Below are 14,501 nucleotides of genomic sequence, written 5' to 3'. Positions count from 1 at the left end.
TTTTTCAAGTAATTTTTCTTAACTCACTGTTTAATGGACTTGCATTTTAAAAAACTCATCAATTTCTATTGAAAGAAACATAGTTCAAATATGACTCTATTAAAACAAAAAAAATGTATTGGAAATAGACACTGTATTGGAAATAGTTCTCATATTTAAAAGTGGGCTTTATCATTACATTATCTTAAGATATTTTTTAAAGATTTGCTAATTTAGTAATTATGTCTAGTTCCTGAATATTCCTTTATTTGGAAAATTTGTGCAAATTTCATTTGACTCATCGTGATTTGGAAAAGATGAGGTATACTCTTCAAAAGAGTTATGTTTTCCCTTTCTGTTACATTTCTGATGACCAAGTATTAATATATCATGAATACATTTAATTAATTTTGACACTGCCTAAGGACACCTATAAGGATATGTGTTTTATTCTAAAATAATCAAAGTTTTTTAAAATTAATTTTAAAATAAGATGAATCATCTTTTGGCTTACATGTCATTCATTAATCCTGTATGAGAATTTGATTACTGTGTCTGTACATTTCTTCCTCCAGACAGTTCCTTTATTTGATATCATAACTATTCATCGGGATTGAGTTCTTAATGTGAGTTTAACAAACTTGTGAGCTGATTTCATAAAGCTATCAAAAGCGCTTGCGGATAACTAAGGAATATGATTCAGTTTGTCTCTGAACTTAAAATGTATTTTAAAAATTTAATTAGCTAACAGGTTTTTTTTTTTTTAATTAACCTATTTCATTTGCTATATTTGTCTTGCCTCTGTTCTCAGCCAGAAGTCATTTTCCTTTAAAGGGTGCATGTGTTTTGACTTTTTAGAATTTTAATATTTTAGATTAAGTCATTCAAAAAGTATATTTCTTAGGCCAGGTGTGGTGGCTCATACCTGTAATCTCAGCACTTCGAGAGTCCAAGGCAGGTAGACTGCTTGAGGCCAGGAGTTCAAGACTGGCCTGTCAACACAATCAGAGACCCCTGTCTCTAAAAAAAAAAACAAAAAACAAAAAAAAATTAATTAGCTGGGTATGGTGGCATATGCTTTTGTAGTCTGAGCTACTCAGGAGGCTGAGGTGAGAAGATTGCTTGAGCCCAGGAGGTTGAGGTTATAATGAGCTATGATTGTGCTGCTGTGCTCCAGCCTGGGCAACAGAGCAAGACCCTGTCTCTTTTTTTGTTTTTTTAAAGTGTATTTCTTTTCTTTTTTTTTTTTTTTTTTGAGATGAAGTCTCGCTGTGTCTCCCAGACTGGAGTGCAGTGGCGTGATCTCGGCTCACTGCAAGCTCCACCTCCCGGGTTCACGCCATTCTCCTGCCTCAGCCTCCCGAGTAGCTGGGACTACAGGCGCCCGCCACCACGCCCGGCTAATTTTTTGTATTTTTAGTAGAGAAAGGGTTTCACCGTGTTAGCCAGGATGGTCTCAATCTCCTGACCTTGTGATCCACCTGCCTCGGCCTCCCAAAGTGCTGGGATTATAGGCATGAGCCACCACAGCCAACCAAGTGTATTTCTTTATTAGTTAATGTTTACAAAGTATGTCTTCATATCCACCAAATTATATTTTACTTCAGAAATTTATGTTATGTCTGCTTACAGTGTAGAAATATTTCCAGAAGTAGTTACATAGCAATTTGGTAGGGTGACCACCTTTACTTTAACAAATAGCTATCATATGTTTTGAATGCATTTTATTCACAGTAGTAGATGGGAGTGACTGTAAACAGTTTACTGTTTGTTCTTTCTTGCTGTATTGTCAATTTCAAGATTCATGTGCTTGAAGCTTAGAGGATAAGAATGTTAGTGTCCATAGTGTGGGTATTATTTTTGTAAGCTATTTATTTACTTCAGTAAGAGCTGAACAGGCAGTATCTATGAGTCCTGCCTTACATTCTTATCCTAGGAGCAAATTAATCCACAACAAAATGGATTAATTTTTCAATTTTAGTGAAAATAATGGGAACGCCTTTATGCTTAAGAAAACACTAGTTACACCTTCTCTTCCTTTTTCAAAATATTCTGGGGGAATAATGACAAGACAACCTAAGACAGACCTTATAAATATTTGTCAGTAAAATTTTAATGATGCCTAAAGTACCATTTCAAACTATTATTTCTGTGGTATTTTCTTAACAAAATATTCAACAACTCTAAAGGATTTCAAAGTAATTTTTTTTTTTTTTTTTTTGAGATGGAGTCTCGCTCTGTCGCCTAGGCTAGAATGCGGTGGCTTGATCTCGGATCACTGCAGCCTCCACCTCCCAGGTTCAAGCAGTTCTCCTGCCTCAGCCTCGTGAGTAGCTAGGATTATAGGGCAGCGCCACCAGGCCCAGTTAACTTTTGTATTTTTTTTAGTAGAGATGGGGTTTCACCACGTTGGTCAGGCTGGTCTCGAACTCTTGACCTCATGATCCGCCCACCTCAGCCTCCCAAAGTGCTGGGATCACAGGCATGAGCCACCGCACCCAACTAAAGTGATTTCTTTTGATTGATTAAGCAAAAATTTTCTAAGCACTATTTGGTACCATCTGTACAGTCTTTTTTTTTTTTTTGTCCTTTGAAACACAGTCTTGCTCTGTCGCCCAGGCTGGAGTGCAATGGCGCAATCTCGGCTCACTGCAATTCCAACTCTCAGGTTCAAGCGATTCTCCTGCCTCAGTCTCCCCAGTAGCTGGGATTACGGGCACGTGCCACCACGCCCAGCGAATTTTTTTTTATTTAGTAGAGATGGTGTTTCACCATGTTAGGCTGACCTTGGGTGATCCACCCACCTAAGCCTCCCAAAGTGCTGGGAGTACAGTCGTGTGCCACCACGCCCAGCCAGTCTTTTTTTTTTTTTTTTTTAAACCTTATATAACTGTAGATTCCAACTTCCACAGGCATGAAAAATACATGCTTATGTACATATATACAGACATACCTACCTGACTCCAAATATGGGGATCAAGTAAAACATTGACCAACATTTTCAGTTCAAGGTGGCCCGTTAATCCAGGAAATAGAGTACAATTAAAATAGAAGAAGAATAGAAAACTTGGGCCATCAGAAAATGTCAGGAACCAGAACTTTATGTTTAATTCTAATTAACAATAAGAGTCAAGAGGTGGAGTAGCTTAATGTATGATTAAAATAATAATACCAAACATTTCTACCCTTAAGTTTTACTTTTGTGCAACAATAATTCCCAAGGCTAAGCAGTCTCTTCTCTTATCCTATGGTCTTATAGTCTTATTTACATTGTGAGAAATTTCTTCTCTTGCCTGTCCATTTTTTTTTGTTTGTTTGTTTGTTTTTTTCTGGTCATTGTACCTGGCACCTAGTATATTCTCAACATAGATGTACCAAAAGAAATCATGAATAAACAAGCCAGGTGCAGTGGCTCACACCTGTAATCCCAGCACTTTGGGAAGCCAAGCCAAGACGGGTGGATCATTTGAGGTCAGGAGTTCTAGACCAGCCTGGCCAATATGATGAAACCCTGTCTTTGCTAAAAATACAAAAATTATCCAGGCATGATAGTGGGTGCATGTAATCCCAGCTATTCAGGAGGTTAAGGCAGGAGAATCGCTTGAACCCAAGAGGCAGAGGTTGCAGTGAGCCTCGATGGTGCCACTGCACTCCAGCCTGGTCAACAAAGTGAGACTGTCTCAAAAAAAAAAAAAAAAGCCAGAAGAGTCTTCTAAATTTTCTCTTTTGAGGATGAAGTCCTCACATGCTCCATTCTCAGCCTTGAGAGGGATAGAGTAGGAGTTTCTAGAGCTTGATTGTCTATTCATGTAGCCAGTATGAGGTGGAAAATGTATTTTCTGCTAATAAGTAGAAAGGCTGCTCTACCTTAATCATGCCAATTATATATTATTTAATCATACCCGACCAGTGATTTGAATGATGATGATGCAAATGTTTTTCTTAGGAATTAGGTGTTTCACAAAATTTCCAAACATCCTTTTTCCTTTCTGTATAACTAGCCCAAGAAAAACTTTGTCATTGATATCACAAATCTAGTATGTGTGTGTTGGGGATTGTGGAAGGGTGTAGATGATCTGTGTCATGGGGAAACTGCATTTAGTTCTTGCATTTTGTGAAGCCTCGGGGGAAGGACAATTATTTTTTAGACAACAAAGACAACAAGAGCATGTCAAGCACTCTCTCCATGAATGGTGGTATATTTTGGAATTTGTTTTTTGGTGGAATGGGGCGCATTCAGTTGGGCCTTTATATGATGCAGCTCTGAATAAACTTTCCATAACATAGCTTTATTTCTCAAGTGAATGATATCACTGAAGCAACAGGTCGCATGGTCTGTTCCCTCCAGGGTGGTACCTCTGCAGCTGGGCAAATGTTATCTAGAATAGGACAATCCTCTTTTCTCATAAGTGCCGTGTGTTCTATCTACACTGCTTCTGCACAAGATAAAACTTGAATGTTTCCTTTAAGACCTCTTCCAAAATCTTCCCATCATGAAATAGAATGTCGTCTATTCATCTACTTTGAGTGGCCAAGATGACATTTGAGCTGGTAGTTCCAGGAACTAGATGGCGTTACTTTAATGGTCTGAGCATCGGGTTATCTTTCCCAAAGTGGTGCATAAGAGTGGCTTACAGGTATTAATTTTTGTCTAGATAGTCTTAAATGTCTGTTTTAGTATTAAAAAATGCTTTGTCGGCACAAAACCTTTTTCTTATTTTGAGTGCCTCGATAATAAAGCTTAAATCTGTTAGTCTTCTAACCATGATCTTAGACTTCGCCTGGTTTGGGGGAGTTTATCTTATCCCAACCTGTACACATGTACTACCTGTACATAGTGGCTTCCACGTGTATAGATGTAAGCAGGCTCTCAGTATGTGCTACTTGTGTTTAAAGTGTTTCCAGGTAGCTCCTTGCTTGTGTCACATTCTCTTCTTAAATTTAACATGTTCACCTAAATCATCCTAATCCTTTTAACCATCATCACTTCCTAGTTTTCTCATTAGCTTGAACGGTACTTTCAACGTTAATGTAGCTCTAATATTAGAGCTCATTTTCCTTCCATTTTAGTGCTCTTTGCCTTTTAGCAGGTAGGAGATTCCTTCTCATTCTCGTCTTGATATCATGTCACATCTCTGCTTAAACCCATCAAACCCAACTTAAGAGTTTATGTAATCTTGTTTCTGCTTGTTTGTCTGCTTTATTTTATCCCACTGGTTCCCTCTCTGTTCTTGGCACAAGCCAAACTCACTGCTGCCTCGGGACCTTTGAATTAGCTGATGATGCTTCTCAGAATTACCTTGCTTCAGATCTTTGTATATCTGGCTTCAGCTCTCAGCTCAGGTAGCTTTCTCACATTCCTCAGTCACTCCCTATCACATGTCTCTGTTTCAGTGTTGAAAATGTAAAAAACCAAAGACATAAAATTGGAAAGACTTCTGAATTCTGATCTTATGTCCTTCCAACATTTTCGTTAATGTCCTTTCTCTTAAGAAATGATAGTTATAATATGTAGTCATGTGTTATTTCTATGGAGCAGTCCACAACCTTTTATTTATTTTTTAAAACATTATCCCCCCTCCAAAAACTCTGTGTTGAAGCCCTTATGTGTCTTATACATAACTGCTGCTTTGGCTTTGCTTGTCGTATAGGAAGTATTTTTCCACCTATATCCTGACTCACTTTCAGAAGTCCTTTTTTAAAACAGGGTCTTGCTCTATTGCCCAGACTGGAATACAGTGGCACGATCATAGCTCGTGGCAGCCTCAAACTGCTGGGTTCAAGTGATCCTCCCACCTTAACCTCCCAAGTAGCTGAGACTACAGACACACACTACCACACCTGGCTAATTCTTTTTATTTATTTATTTATTTATTTATTTTTTTTTTTTTTTTTTTTTTTGAGACAGAGTCTCGCTCTGTCGCCCAGGCTGGAGTGCAGTGGCGCGATCTCGGCTCACTGCAAGCTCCGCCTCCCGGGTTCACGCCATTCTCCTGCCTCAGCCTCCCAAGTAGCTGGGACTACAGGCGCCCACAACCGCGCCCGGCTAATTTTTTGTATTTTTAGTAGAGACGGGGTTTCACCGTGGTCTCGATCTCCTGACCTTGTGATCCGCCCGCCTCGGCCTCCCAAAGTGCTGGGATTACAGGCGTGAGCCACCGCGCCCGGCCTATTTATTTTATTTTATTTTATTTTATTTTATTTTATTTTATTTTGAGACAGAGTCTGGCTCTGTCACCCAGGCTGGAGTGCAGTGGCACTATCTTGGCTCGCTGCAAGCCCCACCTCCCGGGTTCACATCATTCTCCTGCCTCAGCCTCCCGTGTAGCTGGGACTACAGGCGCCCACCACCATGCCTGGCTAATTTTGTTTTTGTATTTTTAGTAGAGGTGGGGTTTCACCATGTTAATCAGGATGGTCTCGATCTCCTGACCTCATGATCTGCCCGCCTCGGCCTCCCAAAGTGCTGAGATTACAGTCATGAGCCACTGCACCTGGCCATTCTTTTAATTTTTTATAGAGACAGGGTCTCTCTGTGTTACACAGGCTAGTCTCAAACTCCTGGCCTGGAGAGATCCTGCAACGTTGGCCTCCCAAAGTTCTAGGATTACAGGCAGGAGTCACCATGCCCAGCCTACCTTCAGAAGCCGTTTGAATATGAATACTTTATTATTTATATTTCACTGAAGGTATGATATGTGTATATTTATTGCATATGTTGTATATATTTAATATGTCTACCATATTTTTAGAGAATGGGGGTTTTTAATACTTCCAAATTGAGATTGTAAACTCTTTGACAGCTGTATTGTGTCTTCTGTTTAGCATGCTTCTCTAGGTGTGGTAGTGGTGGTGGTGGTGGTGGTAACTGTTTTTATAAATTAACTATTTTCCAGACATTGTGAGAGGCACTTAACAAACATTATCTCATGTACTTCTGACAACCCGAGGAAGTAGTTACTATAATTATCCCCATTTTACATCTGAGAAAATTCCTTAAGGAAGTTGCCCAAGGTTATAGGACAAGTAAAAAACAGAGCTGAGATTCGAACCCAGAGAGTCTGACTCAAGAGCCTGCAATGTAAAACAACTATTCGCTGCCTTCTGAATTACACCTCGAATTCTTTGTAATTTTGTTTTGTTTTGTTTTAGACAGAGTCTTACTCTGTTGCCCAGGCTTGGGTGCAGTGGAGTCCTCATAGCTTACCACCGCCTTGAGCCTTGACCTCCTAGGCTAAGGCTATCCTCCCATCTCAGCTTCCCAAGTAGCTGGGACTATAGGTACATACCACCATACCTGGCTAATTATTATTATTATTTGTAGAAATGGGGTCTTGCTATGTTGACCATGCTGGTCTCAAACTCCTGGTCTTAAACGATCCTCCCACTTTGGCCTCCCAAAATGCTGGGATTACAGGCATGAGCCACCATGCCTGGCCAATTCTTAGTAATTCTGATTGACTACACTTAGTGTATTCAGAGAGAGACATTCATTTCTGCTCTTTGCCTTCAATAGATAGACTGCCAATTAAGTGTTGGGTAGAACACATTATTAAAAATCAACTTTTGACATATTGGTAAAAATCTGAGGAAACTAACACTTTGCAAGAAACTTAGAAAATGTTAATGCATTATTTTTCTTTTTTTTTTCTTTTTTTTTTTTTACTAAAGAGAAGATTCCCCTCAACCTGGTCCATCCCCTTGATGGTGAGTTAAGAAGGTGAATTTTGAATGAGAAAAGAGAAAATTTACTCAAATTAGTGAAAGAACTTTTGAGGCCCTGAGGTTGTTATGGGACTTAGTATTAGGAAAGGAGTTTAAAATTGTAACACATATGGCCGTGGGGCAGATTGCAAATACTTTAATCTTTTGACCGATTTCGGTTATGGAACTTGGAATGATTCATCATTTATATAAATTATCATTGCTACCCCAAAACAGAAATACTGTTGCGGGGCGTGGTGGCTCATGCCCGTAATCCCAGCACTTTGGGAGGCTGAGGCAGGTGGATCACGAGTGCAGGAGATCGAGACCATCCTGGCTAACACAGTGAAATCCCGTCTCTACTAAAAATACAAAAAATTAGCCAGGCGTGGTGGCCGGTGCTTGTAGTCCCAGCTACTAGGGAGGCTGAGGCAGAAGGACGGCATGAACCCGGGAGGCGGAGCTTGCAATGAGCCGAGATCGCGCCACTGCACTCCAGCCTGGGTGATGGAGCAAGACTCCGTCGCAAAAAAAAAAAAGAAAAGAAAGAAATACTGTCTATTACTAACTGGTTGATATTGGCATAAGTACACTTTAATATACATATTAATAATGACTCTTTTCTGGGAATGTTCATCCCAAAACACAGGGAATGAGTTTGTTCTCATTGTTTGACCTGAGGGCTAGTATTTGGTTCTTTGATTAAATAAGAGGTCCCATGGAATACTGGGGAGGGGAGGGTATAAGAAAAGGTCCCATGTGCTGCAGATGGCCAGGTTGGATGTGGCAGTTGGTGCAAGCATAAATCAAAATGGTAAAAGTAAAAATGAAACAAAACCAAAAATATTCAACCAGATGATGGGTCATGATTGTGAGGTTGGTGGAATTTTATATAATGTAAAATTCTAGTTTATCCCTTAACTTTTCTACTATTCAGCACATATTTAGGCTTGTTGCTATTCATAGTATACATCTCTTAACATAATTAATTCCCCTTTGGCAAATACCATGTTCTGCACTTCATTTAACTGTGCTGGGCTGCAGAGCCTTAGGGATCACACCTGAATTTCATTATGGAAGTTTAAGTAATTAATAAAGAGAGGAATCTTACCATTCACAATTGCCTTCCGACTGGTTAAGACAAGATTTGATGTAATTTTTTTCAAAAACTTTCTATAAGCACAGCTTTATTGCTTGTCTTGTGTGGCAGAGGGGGTGTGCAAAATATTTGGTCATACTTATTTTCAACAGGATCCTACTGTCTAGAAATCCTGGATAATTCATTTTCTTTTCCCAGTTTCACCTGTTTACACTTTAGAGTATTACAAGCCAAAGGCACTCAATTAAAATTTTAGAAACACCACAAACCCACTCATTTAAAATGAATAGTAAGGGAAGAATAATAACAAAATGCACAAGTGAGGCCTCATATCCAGAAAGAAAATCTTAAGGTTTTCCTTTCTGTACCTTCCATAGCTATGGTTCATGTGGGTTATATCTTTAAGAAGAGAACTTTGCATCAAGTGGTCACACACATCTGTCAGTAGGAACTAGAAAAGATTCCTCCTAGTAACCTTCTGGCAACTCGGTTTACATGTTTCTCACAACCCTCAAATGCCCAGTCCTGCCCCCTAATGTGTAATGTGGCTTATTCATTGGTGTCTCTCCATGTCATTCTTCAGGAACAGGTGTTGTTCCAAAAATAATGGCATAATGGCTGAGGCAATATTTATGATGATGGTAGGCCTCAGCTCTACCCATGTCTCCTGCAGTCCCACTTAGCTTCTGTAACTGGATTACGAAGTTTACTCCTTACAATCTCAAGAAAATTTCCCTTGGCTCTCTTGAATGTTCAGACTTAGAATTATAAATTGAAAGGTATAGGCCAGGCACACTGGCTCACGCCTGTAATCCCACTACTTTGGGAGGCTAAGGTGAGAGGATTACTTGAGCCCAGGAGTTCAAGACCAGCCTGGTCAACAGTGAAACCCCATCTCTACAAAAAATGCAAACATCAGCCGGGCATCGTGGCGTGCACCTGTAATTCCCAGCTACTCAGGAGGCTGAGGTGGGAGGATCACCTGAGCCTGAGAGGTCAAGGCTGCAGTGAGCTATGATTATGCCACTGCACTGTAGCCTGGGTGACAGAGTGAGACCCTGTCTCAAAAAATAAAGAAATAAAATACATTGAAAGCTATAATTTTGGTATGTGACAGATTATAATATAGACTTTGATTTTTAGTATGTGATTTTTAGTATATGATTTTTATTCACTTAACAATTATTTCTTGAACACTTAATATGTATCAAAGTTGAAACAAGCTAGTAAGTCTAAAAATTCAGCATGAACTCAGTTACTAATGAAAAACTGTAAGGAAATGATTTAACACATGAAATTATTTACTTCTCTGATAAATGGTCATCACCTTGGTACTAAAAATGTATTTAGGTTTTCATGGTTTGTTTTTAGAAATTATCCCATCAAGCCCTCTGCTTCTTGGTAGAGGCTATTATAGGAAGCTGGTATTTCTAATATTCCTCCCAAAGAGGCACCTTAAGAAATAATAATACCTATGATTTGAAAAGTTCTATAAATATTTCTAAGAAAAAGTTCCAAGAAGATGCACACTATCCCAGGCGAGTAAAATCCTCCCGGAAATTATTACTCTTATACGATGATGCTCTAATAGCTTAAAATATTCAAAATCCCTTCCTGGTCAATTTATCCCTGGGAAATAGCTTTCTCACTAATATGATCAGATTGTAACTACCGAAACAAACAAACAAATAACTTGCCAGTAGCATAGGATCTTTCCCACTAAACTGAGGAAAGAAAAGCAGTGATTATCACTTATCACCTTGTATTGCTTTTGTTCAGAAAGAAACACATGTCTTTTGGTTATGGCACTTTCCAATTTTTAAATTCTTGTTCGTGAAATGTGATTATGATGTACTAGAAATTCGCCTCAGGTTCTTTATCAGTCCAGCATCTTATATTCAAGGTTCCAATTAATTTTAAGAAATTGAGTTAAATTCTCTGTTTCCTTACAGAATCGCCTTCACAAGCCATGCTATTTTAGGTTTGCTGTTCTTGGCATGGGGAGTGCTTTCACTATGTGACTCTTATTTGCTTTTTTTTTTTTTTTTTTTTTTGTTCCTTTTTTTCTCTTTTTTTTTTTTTTTTTTTTTTTTTTTTTGGTCCCTTTGTCTCTCTATAATCATATCATATGTGTGTATTCAACTAGCAGATATAAGAAAACTCAGGTGAGGGTCAACTTAAGTTTTTGGTCGCTATCCTCACTTTCCATTTGCTCCACAAAGAAAGGATTGTTTCATTTCCATTTAGTGGCAGGAAAGTGCTCTCATGTTTTTCTGTAGATATCAAATCAGCCTGGGATTTGGCCCTACTTTTCCTTTATCTTTATTGGTTTTAAGTGAAAGTGTAGAAAATTTATGTTAAAAAATGTGTATATATAACATAAACACACACATACTACAAATACACATATAAAACCTACCTTTATCATTGTTTGTATCACTTTATGTTGAACCCTTCATGAAATGTTTATTCAACATTAACTTATTTGGTAAATGCATATAAAAATGTTTTTTTCTTCTTGAATTGCCTTTTCAAAAGCCTCTGGATTTTATATGTTATACTGTACTCTGTATTTATATTAACTATATATATACATATGTGTTTGTATCTATCTCTTTTCTTGACACTACAAATTCTTTATTCAGATTATTGAGTAATAGGTTGTTATTGTTAGCTGTTCTAGTTGAATATGAGTAACCATATGTTGTTTAGATATGGGGAAATAGGGTTATGTGTTATGATGAACATAAATACATTTTTCTTGAATATTTGCAAAGTAACTCATAGGCTTGCTTAGGAATCTTCATTATACATGTCATTCCTGGAGACATAATAATTATTTGAATTGAGTTAGTACCATGTCGACTGTAAAATAACAAGAAAAATTGTATCAGATATTAATTTTAAAATTTTGTCTTTTTACTAAGTTTTTATACAATACAAAGTATTAAAAATTATGGATAAATCTAACATCACAGTACATGTTACCCATGAATTCGATTTTCTTCATAAATCTACAGAAGTACCATTACCTGCAGGTAACTTCATGTTACATAACTGCCATTGATTTTTATTTTGGAATAATTATAGAGTCACAAGAAGTTACAAAGATAGCTCAGAAAGGTCCTGTGTACTCGTCACCGAGTTTTCTCCATGGTTGCATTTTATAAAACCATATAGTACAACATCCAAGTCAGGAAACTGGTATTGTAGGGGCCAAGGGCAAGCTTCCCCCTTTGCCTTCTGAAGGTTCACTGAAAATCAACTGACAAAAGGCAGATTAATAGGAGAAAAGACATACACATGTATTAACACACACAGGGAAGAATCCCAGAGTGATTAACCTACCATATAGTGGGTACCGATGGTTATATATCCTTCTTCTCAGAGGAAAGGGTGATGGGGAAGTAGGGATGATTTTATGAGAGTAGTAAATGATTTTTAGGGGAATTCAGTGGCCTTGAAGAACATGCAGTGGCCTAGGACAAAGTCTGTTGGGCCAGCAGAGCAGACAATGGTTCGTGACAAAAATCTGCTCAGGTGTGTTGACAGACTTCAGTCTCTTCCTGTGATATGAGTTCAGTTAATGAAAATTCAGGGAAGGGACCAGAGGTGATTGTTTTCTTCTTTGGCAAGTCCAGACTTTCAGCAGATAAGGGAACTTCAGAGAGTAACTTCATCTTGTGCTTTGGGAGACACAGAGGATCGAGAGAAGGAAGGGAAGAGGAAGGTCAGAGAGACCTAAGGCTTCTTCTTCAGTTAAGCACATCAAAGTGCCATATTTTGGGGTATCAGTTTCTGAGCCCCAACAGTATAATGTGTGCATATAGTTCTGTGTCTTTTTTTTTTTTTTCACATATGTAGATTTGGGTAATCATGATCACTACCATGATCAAGATAAAGTCCTACCCCTTTAGAGTCAACCTGTATTTGCCATCTTCGAAAGGCTAGAGCTTAAGTCTGCTATTTCATTTTTCGCTTTTTTGACTTAACCTTTCACTGTTTTGTCTCTTTACCTTTCACTGTTTTGTTTTTCGTGCCTTCCTGAGGGTTATTTGAACTTTGTTTATAATTGCATGTCCATATATCTGTAATATTTTTAAATGTGTCTGTTTAGTTTTTTAGTGTCGTTTTAGGTATTACACTGTATTATAACAACCAATTTGTGTCAACATTTTACTAATTCAAGTCCAATGTAAAGATTATTATCTCTCTATACATCCCTTTACCCTCCTCATTTATAATATAATTGTCTTAAATGCTTTTTTATTTTTTTCAGTCTAGTTTCTTTCGGTTGTTCAGATTGGGTAATTCCTTTTTTTTTTTTTTTTTTTTTTTTGAGACGGAGTCTCGCTCTGTCGCCCAGGCTGGAGTGCAGTGGCTGGATCTCGGCTCACTGCAAGCTCCGCCTCCTGGGTTCACGCCATTCTCCTGCCTCAGCCTCCCGAGTAGCTGGGACTACAGGTGCCCGCCACCTCGCCCGGCTAGTTTTTTGTATTTTTTAGTAGAGATGGGGTTTCACTGTGTTAGCCAGGATGGTCTCGATCTCCTGACCTCGTGATCCACCCATCTCGGCTTCCCAAAGTGCTGGGATTACAGGCTTGAGCCACCGCGCCCGGCCGGGTAATTCCTATTTTACAGTCTGCAAGTTCACTGACCTGACTTCTCCATCCTGCTGTCGAGCCTATCCATTGAGTTTTTAATTTCATTATTACATTTTTCAGTTCAACGATTTCTACTTATTCTTCTTTACAGCTCCTCTTTGAGAATGTTGAGAACCACATCAGACAGTTTTAATTTTTTCTTCAACCATCAAACATGATATATCTCAAGAGGAGAAGGGCACAGGGGTGAAGGGAACTTTCCCTCCATTCTTCAAAGGTTCAATAATATGAGTCTCTGGAATAAAGTTGACAATGTACAGATTAAAAGGAGAAAAGGCATACACATTTATTACATGCATATACATGGGAGCCCCACAAAATATGAGACTCAAAAAAAGGCCTGATGGTCGAAGCTTAAATAGCATTTTGAGCTACAGAAAGAAAGAAGGGGTTGGGATTTCTGGTGGGAGGTGGTAACAGGTTATGGGGGTTTGAGGGGAGAAAAATGTATGATGAACAAAGGCTGTCTTGTTATACGGATAAAGTCTCTCAGCCAGCAATCCTCAGAATCGGTGGTTTTGACCTTTAGTCTCCTTTCCTGTGAGCTTATCTTCTCTGTTTGATAAGATTATAGAGAGGGGGGCTCAAAGCAATTGCATTTCTTCTGGAGGAACTTTCCTTAGTCAGATAAGGGAACTTCAGAGAAAGCACCTTCCTCCACTTTGGGAAGGAAAGAGGGCAAGAGATGAGAGACAGGGGCAGCAGGGGACTGGAGGAAGGCGAGGAGGTCAGAGAAACCTTGATTCAAAGCACTCAGGATGCCAAAGCACCATACTTTGGGATGTTTTCTGAGCCCCAATAATACTTACCCATATTTTTGCTCTTTTCAGTTTTCTTGATTCCCAGTGTTCCAGAATTTCTTCTTTTATCATTTCTGTTCCATTTTGAGAACTTTCTTTAGCCATTTCTTTAGGGTAGGTCTGCCAGTGACAGATTCTCTGAGTTTCCCTTCATCTGAGTATGTCTCGATTTCCCCTGCATTTCTGAAGGATATTTTCGCTAAGAATCAGATTCTGCCTTGACAGATCTTTTCTTTCAGCACTTGAAAATGTTGC

General features: G+C 38.7%; 1 protein-coding gene across 3 annotated transcripts in view; it reads left to right on the top strand.

Moving 5' to 3' along the window:
* ARL15 (ADP ribosylation factor like GTPase 15) overlaps positions 1 to 14,501 on the top strand; it is a 394,521-nt gene that overhangs the window by 282,306 nt on the left and 97,714 nt on the right. The gene's annotated exons all lie outside the window — the stretch shown is intronic.

This window comes from Papio anubis, chromosome 5 (genome assembly GCF_008728515.1).
Source record: "Papio anubis isolate 15944 chromosome 5, Panubis1.0, whole genome shotgun sequence".
In the NCBI taxonomy this organism is placed as follows: Eukaryota; Metazoa; Chordata; class Mammalia; order Primates; family Cercopithecidae; genus Papio; species Papio anubis.
This window is presented reverse-complemented; position numbering and strand designations above follow the sequence as displayed.